The following is a 21877-nucleotide window of genomic DNA, read 5'->3' as shown; positions in this document are numbered from 1 at the left end:
ACAAAGCTTTATATACGAGCAAAATTCGTCCTTTTTAACGATTTGTTATGGTGGATATAACCTTCATGACAGGCGTGTACCTAATGCACGACTTACTTCATTTTGCATGCGACAGTCAGCGTGAGCGATCTTCAAGGTCATAATAAGATCAAACCCGTAACAAGTTATTGAGTCTGATTCGGGCTCTTACTCCTACCTACTCATTAAAATCTTGTTTGAAGTATTATTAGAAAATGTAACTTTTCAGTACCTACTTTAATTATGATCCCAAATATTAGTCTTGTCTAACAAGTCTAATTTTACTTGTTAAACTCCTAAATGTTAAGTTTAAGTTTAAAATTAAATTGTACTGTTTATTTTCCCTACCTAGAGTATATTCAAATAATTGCACGGAAATAAATGTAGACTTTGTAAATTAAATAAACAATAGATTTATTTGTTCAGCAGGTAAGTTACAAGATGTTAAATAAATGTGACGTTTTCAATCAAAAGGTACCACATTGTCGCTTGTCGATAAGGGTGATTTCTAATTGAAGCTTAATTGACTTTTAAATTGTCTCTTGATATGGGTGTACGAATGTACTTTTTGCCTGAAATAAAACTTTATTTATTTTATTTTATTTTATTTATTTATTTTATTTAATGGAAATAGCGCCTTACTAACAAGCGACAATAAGTACCCTTTTGGTTGAAAATGGCACAAATATTTCAGTATCAATATGTCGTGCCTATTGGCATACGAATTCAATAAAAAAGCTGCACGTTAAATTTTTTTTTTTTTAATTTATTTTATTTCGATAATATCAGGAATATCCTACGAGCATTTATATTATAATTAATATAAATATATTCGGAGTTGGGTTCCTAGAAATCACACAAATCACAGAATTGAAAGTATTGAAAGGCTTTAGACATTTTATAAATATTCAACATTTATTTTAAATCTAAATAACATTTTATAAGGGCACCCTTACAGAGGCAACGAAATTTTTAGATTTCAGAATAACTTCCATTCCATATCTATTTATTTTGTGATGTTTTTCCTATGAGTCTTTATTTTCTTACAAGAGACTAAATAAAAACATAAATACTTTACCTATAGGCAAACTGTGTACAAAAGATGACATTTTTACGATAACATTAAATAAAACCGGCCAAGTGCGAGTCGGACTCACACACGAAGGGTTCCGTACCATTAACTATAAAAACGGTCACCCATCCAAGTACTGGCCCCGCCCGACGTTGCTTAACTTCGGTCAAAAATCACGTTTGTTGTATGGGAGCCCCACTTAAATCTCTATTTTATTCTGTTTTTAGTATTTGTTGTTATAGCGGCAACCGGAATACATCATCTGTGAAAATTTCAACTGTCTAGCTATCACGGTTCATGAGATACAGCATGGTGACAGACAGACAGAAGGACAGACGGACAGCGGAGTCTTAGTAATAGGGTCCCGTTTTTACCCTTTGGGTACGGAACCCTAAAAATGACATTGTGTAGGTACGAAGGCAAGGCTTATTTCGTAAAAGGGTTATACACAAATAGACCAGAAAAAAATTTCGTTTTTGTATCCAGTAGCACCAGTAGTAATATCAAAGTATCAATAAGTATATATAAAATACATGTTAGTTAGTAGTCATTTTAGATCGAAACAGTCCTTAAGGGTCCCCGGCAAACTTGGTTCTCCATATACAAACGTAGTTCCGCTCTCATTTTAAGACGACGAAGAATAGCTAGATTTCTCTGAAACTGTACTTATATTAGGATAAAGTGCTATGTCTGTAATTAGTTTATGTAGCTTCAGGTACCATAGTTAAAAAAATACAGCGAATTTAAGTTTTTCATCCAAAACTTATTTCTGCTATATTTCGTTTGTTTTATAAACTGGAGCTATATAAACTAATTACAGACCTATACCTGATATACCTTATGTCATTGTATGTACAAAGTTTCATTACAATTCAACACGTAGTTTTAAAATGAGAGCGGAACTACGTTTGTATGAAAAGGTGCAATTCGGCCGAGCTTGCCGGAAACTTAAGTACATATATGTGACGTTTACAACCAAAAGGTACCACATTGTCGCTTGTCAATAAGGTTGATTTCTAATAAGCTATATGGAAATAGCGCCTTACTGTCAAGCGACAATAAGTACCCTTTTGGTTGAAAATGGCACATATTTAAGCGTGAATTAAGGCCCGTAACAACAAAACACCTTAGATGTATGATGGCTAAATTGTAGGTACAAGTTACATTTACAACCTTCCATTGGCCCTAATCGCTTTGTAAGAATACTTGCCGAGCAGTTGGTACACTCTCGCTAATTACGAAAGAAAACCCGACTTTACGCTTATACGAGTATATTTTGCAGGTGGGCCATACTACTTTTCGTGGTATATAGTTTTTGACACTGTTTTGTATAATGAATATTTTTGAATACTTTTTTTAAATGTGATAGTCAGCAAACGAGCAGACGAGCCGCCTGATGGGAAGCAGTCATCGTCGCCCATGGACGTAAGCAACATCACAGGAGCCACTTAGGTATTGCCGACCCTTGAGAACCCTAAATACCCGCTTCTTGAAGAATCCCATGTCGTAGCACAAAGGAAGTACCTCAGGAGGCAACTCATTCCACATTCTGCACGTTCTGGGAAGAAACGAGCAAGATGCCCGCTTATTCATGGTGTGCCCTGTGTCTAAGAAGCTTTGCTCCTTTGGCGGGAGGTGCGGTGATAGAAACGAGACGATGGCACTTTATACTTGGCCAATACTTTCATTTTCTGTTTTGTGATGGATAAAGGCCTAATTAGGCTATCAATCCAGACTGCTTTGTTCAATAAATAACTACTGCGAATAGTGCGAATATTCTTAATCACAGATCACAGTAACTCAGTGGTGCTTGATTGTCTCCCGTTTTGTATTAAAATATGGCATTTACCACTGCGTTACCATCTTTTTACCTTATTCAATATGATTATATGAATTTTGGTCAACAAATTCCAATTATTTAGTTCAAGTACAATTTGGGAATACAATTTTTATATACGAATTCAACATGTAAAAAAATATTCTGAAATAATTGCTCCGAAAATCCCAAAAATGTGTAATCTCTCCCTTACTATATTCATTCTATTCGATACAATACTCTTTTCATTTCTCATGCTCTGAAAGAGGGTCATTGTTGTTTTAAAAGGTATGCAGAAAATGATACGTGTCTGCACTAGAGCATTTTACGTTCGAAGTATTTTTTTTTTTCGATTAGCAATTGAAATTTGAGTTTAATGGATTTGTTATCCAATTTCCATTCTGACTCTGCATTCCATAAATAACGATACTTTTGCCTAAATTGTTAATAAAAAGTACCCTCAAGAAATACTATAAAAATGAAACTTAGTCATGTTTATAAAAAAACACATTCATTTTACTTTCCTTGTATTCGAAATTAAAAGTTCGAATTTAACTCGGGTGAAAGGCATCATTTTAGCCTCGGACTATAGGCGCTCTCACTGCGTTCGAGCGCCAAAATACCTCGCCAGTAATGAGTGCCTTTCATACCTTGGTTAACAATCTACTATAACACACCTCGATACAGAAAATAACAGGCGTTATCGAAATTAAACTATCGTGAGACATATTTCAAAATATTTAAATCAGTCATGACAGTCATGTCAGTTTAGACATGTCGCCAATGAGTGAAACCGTACTAATCTAAACAAACCGGCCAAGTGCGAGTCGAACTCGCACACCGAGGGTTCCGTACTTTTTAGTATTTGTTGTTATAGCGGCAACAGAAATACATCATCTGTGAAAATTTCCACTCTCTAGCTATCACGGTTCATGAGATACAGCCTGGTGACAGACAGACAGAAGGACAGACGGAAAGCGGAGTTAGTAATAGGGTCCCGTTTTTACCCTTTGGGTACGGAACCCTAAAAATCGATCTGTTTCAGACAACCTTTAGGTAGGTAGCGGAAATTAATATAGTGTCAGTAGGTGTTCCAGATTCAAATGATGCAATAAGAGAAATCTATTTACTTACAAAATAAAACAATATACTTGCCATTTAAATAAAAATAAAATAAACTACATATACATATAAATAAATATAAATACACATACAAACTGCATTGTGATATAAACGTCTAAAACAGAAAAAAATACACGATTTATCTTATACCTAATATTGCTGTACTTTCGCGAACGTATGGAGCGACATAACCGCTCAGTGACTAAGCTCCTTAAATTTATGAATTTAAAAAAAATACGTAACGTAATGGCATCCTCGTGTCAGTAAGCGCACGTCAATTTATTTGTCGGTGCGTAAGTGACACGAACGAAATCTCGATAATGTCAACAGGCGGAAATTCTCGAGATTAAGGATGATTAAGGCGAAGTATGCCCAGGCTAATTTGGGATATTTAATATTGGATTTTCGAAAGGACTATCTAAAAACAGTAAAATAAATATTGATAAAAAAAGGAATCTAAAGTAGTATAATACTTTTCGTAATAGTTTCGTAGTATATATAACACTTTTCGTAATAGTTTCGTAGTATACATATAGGGAAAATGATACTGGAATGATTGGATACTTCAGCCAACCGCGACAGAATATTTAGACTTCAAAAGCGGGCAGTTCGTTGCATGCGTGGTCCCCTGGGATCACCCCGCTCGTGAACTGTTCAAGGATACCAAAATCCTCACCCTCCCGTGCCTATATATTCTCGACGTAGCCAAGTATGTGAGAGGTAACCTTGAACAGTTCCCGACGCGCGGTGACGCCCACAACTATAATACTAGGCGAAGAGGCGAACTGCGTCCACCACGTACGCGTCTAGCTAAGTCTAAAAAGTGTCTCCACTCAATAGGCCCTAAGATATATAACCACATACCCTTAGAGATTAAAGGTGCTACTGGTGTGAGAGGTTTCGTGAATAAACTTAAGGCTAAACTTATGTCTGAAGCGTACTACTCTGTTGACGAATTTTTTGACGGCGTGCACTCTTGAACTGGTTCACAATCCCAAGCTATAGAAATATAAAATAAGAATTTAACTAACCATAATTATGTGATATGATATACTTATATGAACTTACTGTAATCATTTAAACATGTAAATAATAAATTTTAAATAATAATTGTACCTACCTGACATAATTATCTTATACCTAATATTATATTCATACTGATGTGTTTTGCTATGTAATTTAAATGTAAATAGTTGTAAATATGAAATACTGTATTTGACATGTAAAACTATGTTTTATAAAGGAATAAATGAATGAATGAATTGGCTGTGTGAGTACTCTCTCGGTACCGACATCTCGAATATATTAAATATATTAAGACTAATTACGATTAATTCGATTTTTTTTAAATTTAAGACTTGTGGTGCCAAAAGTCGTCCCAGGTCCAGAGGTCCTAGCCAAGATGTCAATCGTTTGCAGAAAACGAAACGAAACGCAAAGATAATCGTAAATATCACGTAAATATTGTATGCAAATGATAGCTTGTCGCTTAGTTTTCTGCAAACGTTTGGCATTTTGGCTAGGCCCCTTGATCATTATTTTAACGAGACCTAATCGCGTATACTTAAAACTTTAATATTACTTACATGGAATCCAGTCAATAGTGAATGTAAGCGAAAATTGCCAGTTGACAAACCGACTGTTGTTAGTGTTGTATGTCAACCATAGACATAGTATAGTAGTTATAGACATGAAACCGAGCGACCAGGGGTAAGAGAAAGACATATTCATGTATTGACAGGTTAATGTATGGCAGCATAATCCTTTTTCTCTTTCACTTTTATAAATTTCGGTATTTCGCCATCGCCTCCTACATATGCTGCCATAACCCGACCATGAAAAAAAACCCGGTCGGTGATAAGGACAAAGCATGGCACTATTTTCTCTTTCCTCTTATAGGAATCGCAATAAGACTATCTTTCTCTATCAAAGAGTGTCAGGCCCTTGGTGTCGACGAGTGACATCCCTAGTGTGTGCTTTGTAAAGTGTGCAAAACCTTCAAGTTGATAAACAAGACCAAGTGCGGGTAGTTTAAAAAACTCGCGCAGCTAGATGTTGGTGTCAACTTTAACCAGTCTTTCTTCGAGACCACGGGGACAATACCGCCCTCGAAACGACGAAGGTGTATAATATATGATCGGTGATAATATTAACGTTTAATTATACGCAAATAAGTCCTGTTAAAGTAAATAATGATGTGTGAAAATCGTGACAGTTTAAATGAAGGGCCAGATCAGGCGAAACGTAATGTTTTTTTTTTTAATTTTTCAACACACTTGCTCAAAAGGACGTTTTTATTCCACCGATTTTTGGCTCATAATCCTAGATATTAAACACGCGTACTCTTTCAGTGTATTATTCCACTCGTGCTTTTTCATTATATTATCCGACTGAGTTAAGAAGGTAACTGATTGCTAATAATATGCATGGAAAGGGAGCCTTCTTTAATTGGTCAGACTGGCGGGCACCGGCGCGCCCGACCGCCTGCGCGGGGCGCGGCCCGGCCGGCCCGCCCGCCGCGCCGCCCGCGGCCGGGCGAGGGGCGGCCGGCAGTATGACAGACCTGATGCAACACACAATACTAACTGTTTTAACTATTAAAATTTGATTAATATGAATTTCTTTTTTTTCTCGCAAGTGTGTTGAAATACGTCGTATGAAACGCGTGTGCATTGGTCATTACACACATCGGCTTTCTTATTGCGCGCTCGCTTACAGCTCGCGCGCACAATATCGCCTCGTGTGTAATGACCAACTTAGCACACTTGTATCATAATGTACTATTGGGGTTGCGGGGTTCCCCATAGTATTGTTCACAATCTAGATATTGTGCTCGTAAATTTACCTCCCCTTGCTCCAAGATCTAGTCCGAAAGCGTGCAGCAATCCTCAAGAGGTTGCCGACGACACGATCCCCGATTTCAGCTGCGACAATTGCAAATGTCAACCCCGCATTGCTTCTTATCTTATTTTACAGCCACGAGAGACGTTGCTCCTCATGTAAATGGGCGTTTTCTAAAATGTGGTATTTTCTATAAAAAGGGACCTTGACGATGGCGCTTACGCCATTATTAACGATGCTCCGATATAAATACAATGCCGCGCGACGCTGTGCGGCGTAAGCGCCATCGACACTAAGGTCCCTTTTCATAGAAAATGCCCCAAATGAATATTGAAAACCTGATTCTTTCAAATCTAGACATTCTTGGGCTCATTCTACTCAGAATCGATAGAATTCTACATCCTGCCATTAAAAAAGGTGTAACAAAATGTCCGTTCCATTACGTCACGTTTTAGTGTAAACATTTTTTTCACTTGTATGTGCGTGACAATGTAGTGGAATGTAATGTAGCTTACATTTTTCATACAAATTTTTGGGACATTTTTTTATCATCAGAATTGTATATGCTAGTGATTTTGAGTTGAAAGCAGTATATATATTATATTTTCAGATGAATTAAGATAAAAGGTAAAAACCAGCGCGACGGCCTTATTTCGCAAATTTTCTAGCTTTCGAACTTTCGATCCTTCTTAAGGCCTCATGATGACTTAAGTACCTTAAAGAGTGTAACTCTGACCACAACGCACATAAGTACGTACCTACACTGTGTTGTTTAAATCGTATGGATCAAACGAAAGCCTTACTTTTGACCCACGAATATTCACCGAAAATTAATAGTTTTGGTGAATCTACATTGTCACCGCATAATTGAATCTAGTGGCTTCAACTTTCGTTACGACCTGCAAATATACGTAGGAAACCGAGCACGCGCCAAAAAAGTTTGCGCCGCAACAGTTATGGAGTTTACCGGTCGCTTTGTTGAACCAAAATTAATCTGATCTCTAGCTACGTTTACTTATTACCAAACTGGGGGGTCTAGTTATAGAAACTCTAGATAAGAGTTTTGTGAACTGGATAGCAGAGGGTAGTAAATAGAAAAGACTGACAACTTCCACAGAACAGCGCGGTTCGTGTGCCTCATCATAATTGTAGGTGGCGCTATACTATTTGGGCCAATATAAGGTTAGCATATTTTTATGTTGTCTTTCTTAATTCCTCAGATTTTGATCAAATTTGGTAGACATATAGTTCCCTATTCTGTACAATATAAGCGATTTTTTTTATATTTTTTTTATTCAAAAGGCACACTAAACAGGCAACAATCAATATTATTACAAAAATTAGTTAAGTGGTAGGTATTACATAGAATTACGCAAATTACACTGCATATCCTAAATTTAATTTATACTTGTAGTAGTTGTAGTCCAGCTATCGCATTACAAGATTACCCAACTAAATACTTACCGAACAACGTCGTGCTCTACGAGCATTTGGTATTTTTACCTCTAACCGTGGCTGGCTAGAGCCCTAGAGGCCATAATTTTATTATTTTATACCGTAAACTGGCTGAAGTTTATTTATTACAAATAATGTTAATTCGATCCCACGTGGGATCCACTTTGACGTTGGCCAAATCATCGACAGTATCGATGGAGCCATATTACCCAAATATTGATAGTCTGGTTCTTAACCCGAGCATTGCCTTCATCCTTATGCGAAACCCGTAAAAAAAAGCCATACAAAAATGTCACAAATGTCATCGCGGTCACAGCCGGGCTAGCACATGATTGGCGCGAGGGTATCTCGCCGCGACATAGACTACCCGTCCCCCTTTAAATCATACAGTTAGTAAAAGACGGGTAGTCTCGCGGCGAGATACTGTCGCGCCAATCATGTCGGCCTACAGGGTCGCCCGTATCTCTAGCGAGGGCCCTGTGTCTTCAACTGACACTATTCTCTGAAAAAAAAACCGCTGATGTCACGGGTGTCCATTGGCGACGGTAATCGACTTACCATTATGCGATTCGTCTGCTCATTTGCCTCCTCTATCATAAAAAATGTGAAAAGAGTTAAATTCCAATTTTACCGTTCAAAGTTATAAAATGTAAAAATAACTAAGATGTAAAAAATAACATTCAACACCTTATATTTATCCAAGACTGTCTTTCATGTAAATTGCAGCGTTGTATGTCTTTTATTCACTAGCCTCTGATAACAGTAAACGGTAGTTAGGCGCCATTCATTTATTACGTAAGACGATTTTTGCCAGATTTATACCCCCTTTCTCCGCTATGTAAGAAAAAATAAGAATAGGCCGACCCCTACCCCCCCTGTTTAATATTTATTACGTAAGAATCTGAAGGAAAATGATTACACATCGGGTTTGTTTTTATTTAGATTTTCAAAGAAATTATTTTAGGAACTTTTATTTTGTACCTGCAAAAGTGCAAAATAAAAATCAACTTTGGCTTAATTTTATAGTTTTTCTTTGTCGGGACTCGCACGGATTCACGCGCTTTTTCGAAGTATAATCTTTACTTGCGCATTTCTGTGATCTTACGTAAGACCTACCAACACCCCCCTGTGAGGTGTTGAGGGCGCCACTTCCTACGTAACTGTCACATTTTTGACGTAAAACGGCACTCCGGCATCGCTTCATGGTAGGAACTCCAAAAATACGCAAGAAGCGTTTTGCTTCCACATTTCTTATGCGAACTTCCAAGGAGTGGAACGCCCTGCCCGAGTCTGTGTTTCCGCATGAGTACAATTTGGGGCTCTTCAAGGCAAGAGTTAATAGGTATCTCATAGGTAAGCGTGCTCCACCGTAGACAACATCATCACTTACCATCAGGTGGGATCGTGGTCAAACGACTGACTATTCATCATAAAAAATAAAAAAAATGTTTAAACATGGCAACAATTTAGTATGGAGTTTCTTTAGTTCCATTTTATTTTAATTTCTACTATTTTATGTCGCTCTATAACAGTGGAGTACTGCTAGATTTAAATCCTCGATTTTGTACAATGTACCTAAATTCAAATTTTCAATATATTCCAGTTTAATATGTGTTGCACCACGCATTTTCACGTCGTCCGATCCGTCTGTATGCTGTCAAGAGTTGTGCAATGTATGGGGCTCAATACATTCCACTCTTCTCTTTCCGAACAGACTATAGTCTATAAATCTATAAACCATTGGTAGGGTGACAATCAATTTCAATTAAAATTTAATTTCTACTTAAAATGTGGATATGATAAAAAACTTAGTTGTGTTAGTGCTACATAAACGTGATCGCCATCGATTACTGAATTAGAAAAATTCGTTCCTGATGACCGATTAAATTTCACCGTGTAACATGTGATCCCGATTAGCGCTAAATGGGTTAATGTTAGCGTCACCCTTTTAATACATTTAAGAATGTCTCCAACGATGTTCTAACTACATATACTCTGATTTGTAATTAAATTCCAAAAAACTAACCTCACTCAGATCCTTTTTCTTTCGTAATAATGGAAAATATGTAAAGAAGTAAACTCAAATTTCCCTTTTGCATACTCTAGCATTTAAAATAAATATAGATGTATCCTTTTAGCTTTGTTTAGTTTCTTAAAACAAACGGAGAAGACAAAAAGTGAGGTTAGATTATTGGAATTTAATTATAAATCAGAGTTTAAGTTAACTATTAATGAACTATTTAACAGCATATCTACCGCCATTATACTGATACTGCCATACCACGCATAAAAGCCGTAACAGCCATTGGATAATCCGTTTGAATTTGAAAATCCGGTACACATTTGAATAATTATCCCAATGTCACGACTGTGATATAATTATGCTTCTATTTACTACTTTAAAGCTGTATTAAAAGTTTTTAATAGACTTTATTAGCCGTTAAATTAATGTTTGCGAGAGTTTAATGAAACCTTATTTTGCCTTTGAAGTTTATTACGCCTTTAGCCAGCGATTGATATATGACGAACTAGCGCTGCAAAATGGCCCCACACATTTTGTGCCACGGTGGCGTAAATATTGTGCCACGGAGCTATTTAGTTCGCAAATGGCGGCCCGATGGCACAGTCGTAGTAAGAATAATAAGATTATTTTCTTTAGAAATAAAATGTGCCATTTTCAACGAAAAGGTTACTTATTGTCGGTTGTCAATAAGGCGCTATTTCCATATAGCTTACAATTCGAAATCAACCTTATCGACAAGCGACAATGTGGTACCTTTTGGTTGAAAATGTCACAAATATGCCTTATTAGCCGTTCCAACAAATACTGAAGATATTATGGGATTACCTTTCACGTAGAATTTAGCCAGAATAATATAATTCTGATTTCTTTTGATTATAACAGATTTTATAGAGAGAGAGAGAGATTTTATATGGGGATGATGTTATAATGTTATGCAAGTTTTTAAACAGCCTTTCGTGCGCAACTCCGACTCGCACTTGGCCGGTTTTTTGTGTATATATATTTTAATTATGTCACTGGCATCTCGCTGATATTTAGATCCTTTTACTTTAAATTTGTTTATAAGTAGTTGTTTTGATAGTCCTTTTTCTGTACATGTTCGTACTTGTGTTGTGATCGTCACGAATAAATGTCTTTTATCTTTTTATCTTTATGTTTTAATTTAAATTAGTAGTAGTAAAAAATGCTAATCGCCGTTGTAGGTGACGCTTTTGTTAGGGTTCCGTACCCAAAGGGTAAAAACGGGACTCTATTGCTATTACTATGACTCCTCTGTCCATCTGTCTGTCTGTCCGTCCGTCTGTCTGTCACCAGGCTGTATCTCATGAATCGTTATAACTAGACAGTTGAAAATTTCTGATGCCGCTGTAACAACAAATACTATAAAACAGAATAAAATAAATATTTAAGTGTGGCTCCCATACAACAAACGTGATTTTTTGCTGTTTTTGCGTAATGGTACGGAACCTTTCGTGCGCAAGTCCGACTCGCACTTGGCCGGTTTTTTGTGTATATTTTAACTATGTCACTGGTTACGTGTTGTCCTCGAAGTAGTTCTATTTTCTTTAAATGAACGGAGCTGTAGTAACTAATGTTGTTTAAAAAATAACTCGAATAGACGCAATAACCCCATAGTGGCAATTATCCCGGTTGACCTATTACATAGAAAACATCCATAACTCAGGAACAAATATTTGTGATATGCGCTTACCAGGATTCGAACCCGGGACCTGCTGCATCGTAGGTAGGGTCACTACCCACTGTTTAGGCTAGGAGACCGTCAAAAATAATGTAATAGGCATGATGACACATGTGGAATTTTATAACAAAATCTAGCAAAATAGATAGCAAATGAGCAATTTATCACAATAATGTGGATATTAAAATAATATTATATGGAAGTAATACAAAAATACAAGACCTGAAAGTTTCAAAAATTTAAGTTATTTTTTAACTTCCAAAAAGGGAAAAAGTTTGTACCATTCGATTCCTTATATTTTATTAGAAAAAAAGATTGTATAGCAACTATATACATAAACGCAATATTTCACCGACAAAATCGCATTTTTACTTATTTTCCATACATTCAAGATGGGCTCTCAGTGAGACGTTTTGTTAGAAGCGTTTCGCGAGTGAAGTACTTACGACTGTCAGACTAACTGTCATTTCTGACTTTTGTATTGGAATGCAATGCTTTAAAAACAAATCTGATCGATTGATACCATTAATGAAAAGTCATCTAGCCTATTGACGGAAATTGTAAATGGATTTTGTATCTCTTATAAACACACGGGTACATACATCCCGGTCATTTGATAGGCGTGCGCGGGGATACAGATCCAATACGTAGAAGCCCTTTGGAGAAGTTTGCTGTTATGTAATACACCTGCTTTACGGGTACAAATAGACCCGTAAATCGGTCCCAACAGGCGTAGGGGCTATTGTAAATTAAATATAAGTACTGGATAAAGGGCCGGTTATGGTGTTGAATTTTGGCTGGTCGAAAGATTGGGTTATTGCTGAGAGGTCCGGACACCTGCCATAACAAAAGACTGATGATTTTATATTATTCTTGGTAGAAGAGCCGGCAGTAAAGTTTCGAACCAACGTGATACCGCGATGAGATGCACAATGGTTTCCCATAAAAGTGATGCTAAGTCCGAATTTGATAGTCTGCCACGGCGGAACTGGCCGAAAGTACAAAAAAGATAGCCACTTCCGGTGCGAAAAAGGGGGGGTCATTTAACCCATCTGATACTGCAATAATAGCTATGGCATCAGTTAGAAATTTACTGGTAGATACAGAAAAGCGAAATCTGCCAGTATGATTCCTGCCGGAAGTGCTTGGCATACGCTCTCAAAGGTGACCATCGGGACCCCTAAATTAACCCATCTGATACCAGCATGAAACCAATTCCAGTCGGTAGATATGAACCTTCTATTCAGGAATATATAAGTCTGCCAGGGCGTTTTCAGCCGAAACACCTTGACATACGAGATTTTGTGGCGCAACATCCGTGGTACCCGTATTTCGGAATTGTACATATTACGGACATTTCAAATACTGCAGGCTTATTAATTTATTACTCTATGCTTATATTTGTATATTATTACGTTATTAATAACATATATTTATAATAAATTAAGTTAAAATAAATTAAATAATGTGATTAATATGATTGATAGTCATTGAATTAGCTATATGAATCGTTTGTCTTTGTCTGTCATTTTGACTTATGTATTTGTAAGAAAAGGATAAAACATAATTTAACTAATTCAGGCTCGTAAAATTTTACGAATAAGGGGGTATTAGTATTCATAGCTAAATCAGGCTTGTAATGCGGCATAAAATGGTTTTCGGTGGTTTCTTTTACGCTTGAGGCGTTTTTTCACTTATTTGGTGTATCTAATCACTATCTTATGTAGGGGAGAGAGGGGCAAGACGAGTAAGACGGGGTAGCGGCTTTATATGGCAACACGACTGACCAACCATCAGAATCCCGTTAGTGCATGACGATGCGTCGCCATCATGGCAATCAGTTCGCACAGTGACCGGCTAGACAAATGGTGTCGTTAATTATTTATTAGCAAAAAAACTGTTTTTGCCATATTCCTTGTCATTTCTAGGGTTCCGTACCCAAAGGGTAAAAACGGGACCCTATAACTAAGACTCCGCTGTCTGTCTGTCTGTCCGTCAGTCACCAGCCTGTATCTCATCAACCGTGATAGCTAGACAGATGAAATTTTCACAGATGATGTATTTCTGTTGCCGCTATAACAACAAACTGCTGCTGTTATAAAGGGAAGATGGGGTACATGTTAGCTGTAAACACATTTTCTGTCTCTCAGACGACTTAAGAAATAAAAGTAAAACAGTTCGTGAGAAGGTATTAGACGATGGACCCAATATCCAAAAATTGAAGTTTTGTTTAGGCCCTAAATATAATATTTCTATGAATCATTCTTATCTTGTCCGGTAGGGGTTCCCCCATCTTACCATACCTGGGGGGCAAGATGGAGAGTAGGCACTTTTGGCCATTTTAATTTATTTTTAATTTAATTATCTAACTAGAGAGTTCCTAGTAAGTGTTGATTAAGAAAGACTGATTACCAAAGATAATAATAAAAATAACAAAAACTTAAAAAGAATACCATTTTTAGTTTTATTGGACTTGAAACATTAAGTATACCGTCATTCCCACCTCTCCCCTACATTTCTTGACGTTGACGCAAAAATGACGTAGTTTAACATTCAGGGTGTTGTTTTATAACACTACAAATTGAGATAACTAATCTATTGACGACCGGTCTGGCCTACTTACTGCCCGCAAAGCCGATGGTCTTGGGTTCGAATTCCGATAAGGGCATATATTTGTGTGATGAAAACATATATTTATTCCTGAGTCATGGTTGTTATCTATGTATTTAAGTATATATTTATATATATAAGTATGTATGTATATCCTCGCCTAGTACCCATAATACTCCCAATATTTATAAATAACAACAGAAATACATCATCTGTGAAAATTTCAACTGTCTAGCTATCACGGTTCATGAGATACAGCCTGGTGACAGATGGAACGGACGGACAGACGGACAGCGGAGTCTTAGTAATAGGGTCCCGTCTTTACCCTTTGGGTACGGAACCCTAAAAATGATGTAAAATGCTCATATTTGGATTATTGGTAAAAATCGTCCTTGACGTTGAAAATCCTGTCTTTTCACACCCGTTTACAATAAGTATGTAATAATAATAATTTTGTTCATTTTGGTAAATAAAGGATATTGTAATCTAAAATTATTTTATTATTTATATATAAGGTGCTAACAAATTAGCTACAGAAATTTTACGAGATGGTACTTTACACTAGAACAATTAACTTTTAACAGAAATTAAGAAATTTTCTCATAATTTTTATTTTATTTACCGAACAAAATAAATAAACTGTATACTACTAATATAAAATCTAAAAAATAATCATCATGTATTTAACTGCTTGTTTGTCTTAAATGTCATTGTCAACGTGTCATTTGATTTATCAACGTGAAGTGACCAGTTACGTTTTATATTTAAAAGAGGTTTTATAGAATCTGTTCAATGAGGTCTCATTTAATTATCTCATTAACAGAGTTTTTTTACAAAGCAAATTTGTTTTCCAATTTTCTCAAAATAACATCATAAAACCTATAATGTTTCATACTTACATATACTTCAGGAGCCGAGTACTATCAACTGTGAAGATATCGGTAGCTAATTTGTTAGCACCTTTATAAGGCAAACAAAGAAGTACAAAGCCGTAAGCAGGTATTAAATTAATGCCCAAATTAAATTGTGTATATTAATAAATTTGAAATATATGTTATTAATAACGTAATAATATACAAATATAAGCATAGAGTAATAATTTAATAAGCCTGCAGTATTTGAAATGTCCGTAATATGTACAATTCCGAAATACGGGTACCACGGATGTTGCGCCACAAAATCTCGTATGTCAAGGTGTTTCGGCTGAAAACGCCCTGGCAGACTTATATATTCCTAAATAGAAGGTTCATATCTACCGACTGGAATTGGTTTCATGCTGGTATCAGATGGGTTAATTTTAGGGGTCCCGATGGTCACCTTTGAGAGCGTATGCCAAGCACTTCCGGCAGAAATCATATTGGCAGATTTCGCTTTTCTGTATCTACCAGTAAATTTCTAACTGATGCCATAGCTATTATTGCAGTATCAGATGGGTTAAATGACCCCCCCTTTTTCACACCGGAAGTGGCTATCTTTTTTGTACTTTCGGCCAGTTCCGCCGTGGCAGACTATCAAATTCGGACTTAGCATCACTTTTATGGGAAACCATTGTGCATCTCATCGCGGTATCACGTTGGTTCGAAACTTTACTGCCGGCTCTCCAACCATCTTAAGCGTATTTACTTTGTATAGTAAACATAATTATTGTGATTTAGTCTATAATATTATAATATTGCTAGAAAAAGTAAGGGCAAATCGCCTAGCATGGTACGGGCATGTGATGCGGAGGGATGAAAGTCATGTGACAAGAAAGGTATTAAGAATGAATGTGGAGGGAAGTACGAGGAGAGGAAAACCGAGGAAAAGGTGGATGGACTGTGTGAAAGATGATATGAAACTAACGCAAGTGAATGATGAGATGACGGGTGACAGAGATGTATGGAAGAAAAAGACATGCTGCGCCGACCCCAAGTGAATGGGACAAGGGCAAGCGAATGATGAGTCTATAATATTGCGAATTGCTGATTTACCGTGTAATGATCATGCTACATTACGGTTAATAAATTAACTAAACTGATAGTTTAGTGCATTAAATGTTATTATTAGCTGCAGTTGCTGAAATATTATTGGACTGACTATAGCGCATATTCTCTTTTAATAATATCTCTATTAATTTGCGGCAATTTGGCTCTGTCAGCATTATTTATGGCGCTATATATTAAACTGGATTCTAGAGGAATGAAATTTCGTTCAATAGTGTGTTGTTAATTCAATTCGTTTTGTATGGGATTTTGAGTTTCCTGAACGTCCCGCTTGGCGCGCTGTTCAAAATGCCATCCAAAAATTGCCGCAAACGTGAACGCTCGTCACGCTTTCAAATTAAATTTGCACTATGGGTTCAGGTTATTTTGTATTTATGGAATTTTTTATTAAATGTGCCTACAACACTGCTCTTGAATGTAGTGTATAATATAGGTATACAAAAAATTACAGCTCTCTAGCATTGTCCAAGACGAAGCTACGAGAGTTCGAAAATACGGCGAAACGTGCCGAGAAAAGATATGCACTGCCTTTTGCCCTTTGTCTCGTCTTGGCGGGGGCACGGCCGTGCCCCCAGATGTTAGAGGCTTTTCAGAAATAGCATTTTTATTTACTTGTTGCTCATTTATATAAAACTAGCGACCGCCGCGTAGCCAACACGCCAATCGCTAACGCTCCGTAGCGATCGAAACGCAAACGTCACTGTCGCACTAATATGGAAGAGTGATATAGACACAAAGCGTTTCGTTGTCGAAGCGATAGCGTTTGTCACTTTGGCTAGGCCGGCAGCTCTGGCTTCGCACGGATTTACACAAAACCTTAACAAATTATACACTTAAAACCTTCCTAAAAATCACTCCTGATAGTTGAAAGGTGGAAAACCGTATGCAAATTCGTTTAGGTCAGATGGCATCATTCGCTTTTTAGGGTTCCGTAGCCAAATGGCAAAAAACGGAACCCTTATAGATTCGTTATGTCTGTCTGTCCGTCCGTATGTCACAACCACTTTTCTCTGAAACTATATAAGAACTATACTGTTGAAACTTGGTAAGTAGATGTATTCTGTGAACCGCATTGAAATTTTCACACAAAAAAAAAAAAACAATAAATTTTGGGGCCTCCCCATACTTGGAACTGAAACTCGAAATTTTTTTTTTCATCAAACCCATACGTGTGGGTATCTATGGATAGGTCCCCAAAAATGATATTGAGGTTTCTAATATCATTTTTTTCTAAACTGAATAGTTTGCGCGAGAAACCCTTCCAGTGGTGTTGTTACTTCTAAAATAAGAGAATGATAAAACTGAAAAAAATATATGATGTACATTACCATGCAAACTTCCACCGAAAATTGGTTTGAACGAGATCTGGTAAGTAGTTTTTTTTAATACGTCATAAATCGTAAACCGCAATTTATTTATCTTTCACTCACGTTTCGCATAATAAATACATTGTTAAAATTATGTAATGTACCCACCCTCGGTGCGCGAGTCCGACTCGCACTTGGCCGGTTTTTTTTTTTTTTTAATGACATAGGAGGCAAACGAGCAGGTTTTTTGGAAGAACTAGAGATCCTACGTTAAGTTATGTTAGTGGAGTGGACGTTGATACAATACAATGATAATCGCGTACATTGAAGATAAATATTCAATTTGTTGAAAAATTTGAGGAGTACAATCTATTTTCTAATTATTTACTACTAGCTTTTGCCCGCGACTTCGTCTGCGTGGAATTAGTAATTTGGGTATCTTAATTCTTAAACAAATCTGCTTTTTAATCCATCCTTTTTTCACCCCCAAATTGGTCCACACTATACATTTCCACCCCATTTTTTACACCCTTAAGGGATGATTTCGGGGATAAAAGTTATTTTATATTATTTCCCACAGGTCAAACCTTCCCTATACCAAGTTTCATCTAAATCGGTTGAGCGGTTATTGATTCCCCGTACAAATTTCCACCCCCCTTTTCACCCCCTTGAGGGGTGACTTCTGGGATAAAATGTATCCTATGTCCTTCCCCGGGAATCAAACTATCTGTATACCAAATTTCAACTAAATCGGTTTAGCGGTTTAAGCGTGAAGAGGTAACACACAGACAGACAGACAGACAGACTTTCGCATTTATAATATTAGTATGGATTTCCATATAACGGGTCTCTATTGTTTCTCATAAAGTTTTAAGTCATAATGTATTGTTTGTCCGAATTTTCTTTAGTCATAATTTGGGTTTTCTCAGAAACGCGTAACTTTTCAGGATTGCCATAAAACAAAGCTAACCTAACCTTAAGGATAACCGTACGAAAATCCTGAAATGTTAACGGTTTCAGAATTATGAATAATGATAATCTGACAATCATTACAATATGACTATTATGGATGGTAAAGAAAGGATGCCAATCTCTTATGGCAGAATTGTTGCAAAAGTGACCGCTTTCAGCTTTAAATAATAGTTCCTAATCTCTCCGGTGGCGCTAGTTAGGCTCTGGGACATGAGTATAACATGAACCATATAAGGCAACAAATAACCCGACCAAATTACGTAGGTTGTTTTTGGGTAGTATTTCGGTGTATGGTGGCGCCGCCTAATTACTGTTTTTTGATGGACACTTTTCATACATAGAGATTTGGCTCCTTTATATAGTCTCCTTTATATAGAAAGGATGCCAGTCTCTTATGGTAGAATTGTTGCAAGTGACCGCTTTCAGCTTTAAATAATAGTTCCTAATCTCTCCGGTGGCGCTAGGTAGGCTCTGAGACCAAAGAGTATTGTAATATATAGGAGACTCTATGACATGAACCATAGAGCTATAATAATGTAGATATGAAATGGGGGAGGGCACCAAATAACCCGACCAAATTACGTAGGTTGTTTCTTTCTGTTAAAACGTGTTTTTAATTTTGTCGCATTGCGTATGTTCTGTCCCTCATGGTCGCACGGGTGCACATCTATATAAGATACTAGGTGTATGGTCTAGGTACTTCAGTGTATGGTGGCGCCGCCTATTTACTGTTTTTTACGGTCACTTTTTGATACATAAAGATTCATTTCCTTACCTCTACCTTCCATAATTATGACTTTCAATAATTATGTCAAACAACGGAATCCCCCATATAACATGTCCCCCCTGTGATGTGATCTAGTATTATAGTTTATCATTTTCCTTTACACCGCCATCTAGATTTATCACCCTGTATACTAGAGCACGTTACATAGCGTTCCGCTTTTCGCTTGAGTTTTATTCGAGGCACATAAGTCGTAAAGGCCAAAACTAATTTTGACTGGAATAACCTTAAGCAAAGAGCTATTGTTTGTAGAGGAGGTGTAAAGTCTCCCCATATTCATAAAACTTAACAAACCTCTGTTAAATTTTGTCCCTTTCTAACAAATACAAATGTCAAAATGACGGATAAGGACACACGATTATCAAGAACTTGTTAGACTTGATAAGTATTTATGAATAACGTCGTAAGATAAATGGATAAATGTATGTATGTATGTTAGTTAGTTATTAGCAAAAATTGCCTATGTCAGTCACCTGAGAGCGCACCAGCGACGCTCTCAGTGGTAAAACGCAGTCGCTGTGGCCGAAATCGGGTAGGAGATGATGATGATGATGATGAGTCATTAGTGTGGGTCAAATCTTTTTTATCCGTTTTATTACGGTCATAGAAGGTTGTATTAAAAAAAATACAATTTAAACTGTTTATTTCAAAAAAAAGAAATTACAAAATCTACTCTCAGACTTAACCTAATCTACACTCTAATAGATTGAAAACGTAAAAAAATAAAAAACCGGCCAAGTGCGAGTAGGACTCGCGCACTGAGGGTTCCGTACTTTTTAGTATTTGTTGTTATAGCGGCAACAGAAATACATCATCTGTGAAAATTTCAACTGTCTAGCTATCACGGTTTATGAAATACAGCGTGGTGACGGACAGACGGATAGACGGACAGCGGAGTCTTAGTAATAGGGTCCCGTTTTAATTACCCTTTGGGTACGGAACCCTAATTACGCATACCGACTTAATGTACGGAGAGCTGGACAGCGATATCTAGGTACGTCGAATTTGACTTCAGCTGTCCAATTCGAACTTTCTACCTCTTCTAATATTAATAGCTCTTTGCTTTAACTTTATGACCCGTTTACGAAAAACGATTTTTGTTGACGATCTAGCTGAAATTACGTTTAATTTAGTTTATCTATCCTTATATCCTATAGTATAATTTTATACTATAACTTACCCATTTTTAGGGTTCCGTACCCAAAGGGTAAAAACGGGACCCAGTTACTAAGACTCCGCTGTCCGTCTGTCTCTCACCAGGCTGTATCTCATGAACCGAGATAGCTAGACAGTTAAAAGTTTCACAGATGATATATTTCTGTTGCCGCTATAACAACAAAAACTTACTAAAAAGTACGGAACCCTCGGTGCGCGTTGCGCGAGTCCGAGTATATCTACGCTAAATTTTAACTACTAGTATTGGTGCCATTTTCAACCAAAAGGTTACTTATTCACGCTTGTCAGCTTCAATTAGATATCAACCTTATCGACAAGCGACAATGTGGTGCCTTTTGATTGAAAACGTCACATTTGTTAGTATAGCGGCCAAAGAAATACATAATCCGTGAAAATTTCAACTGTCTAGCTATCACGGTTCATGAGATACAGCCTGGTGACAGACAGACGAACAGACAGACTAACAGACAGACAGACGGACAGTCAAAACACGAAAACTATTGTACACCAGATAATTTTTCCCACTTCTAATATGTTTCATGTGGCCCTGACACACAATTTCTAAATTAAACGCGATTTCCGACAAAACCCGCCCCATTTTTGTTAAGTAGTTTCTTTAGAACTCGAAAAGAACCATTGCTGTTAGCGATTAATGTTCCCTTTTAAGGGCTACAAAAGGCTCTTTTCAGCGGAATCAAACGAAAGTTGAGAAGTATAGGCACGTATAGATGTGCGGAAAACGCTTTCAGCATCGTCGATAATATTAAGTACCTTATCCTGTCGATGAGGGATTACAAAGGATGACACGCTAGACCGGGCCGGGGCCGGGCCCCCGGCGCTTCGTTTTCTATGGAAACCACCACGTGATCAACGATCAGCCGTCATATAAAATGACGTGTCGGACGCCTCGGACGGCGCGGCCTGGCCCAGCGTAAGTCATACGGGTGTTAACGATACGCCTAAGTATTTTTTTGTATAAATGTTATTTGTAATAATAATG

The 21877-nt window shown here is 37.1% G+C and overlaps 1 protein-coding gene and 1 long non-coding RNA gene across 2 annotated transcripts in view; one reads left to right on the top strand and one right to left on the bottom strand.

The window, feature by feature from the left end:
* LOC134745382 (uncharacterized) overlaps positions 1 to 17902 on the bottom strand; it is a 120853-nt gene extending 102951 nt beyond the window's left edge. The window contains exon 1 of the long non-coding RNA XR_010128164.1: positions 17772 to 17902. This is a non-coding gene — a long non-coding RNA (uncharacterized LOC134745382). The remainder of the gene's footprint in view (positions 1 to 17771) is intronic.
* The window catches only part of LOC134745333 (RNA polymerase II transcriptional coactivator), a 107550-nt gene that overhangs the window by 44425 nt on the left and 41248 nt on the right, over positions 1 to 21877 (top strand). The gene's annotated exons all lie outside the window — the stretch shown is intronic.

Source organism: Cydia strobilella, chromosome 1, assembly GCF_947568885.1.
Source record: "Cydia strobilella chromosome 1, ilCydStro3.1, whole genome shotgun sequence".
NCBI classification, from domain to species: Eukaryota; Metazoa; Arthropoda; class Insecta; order Lepidoptera; family Tortricidae; genus Cydia; species Cydia strobilella.
This window is presented reverse-complemented; position numbering and strand designations above follow the sequence as displayed.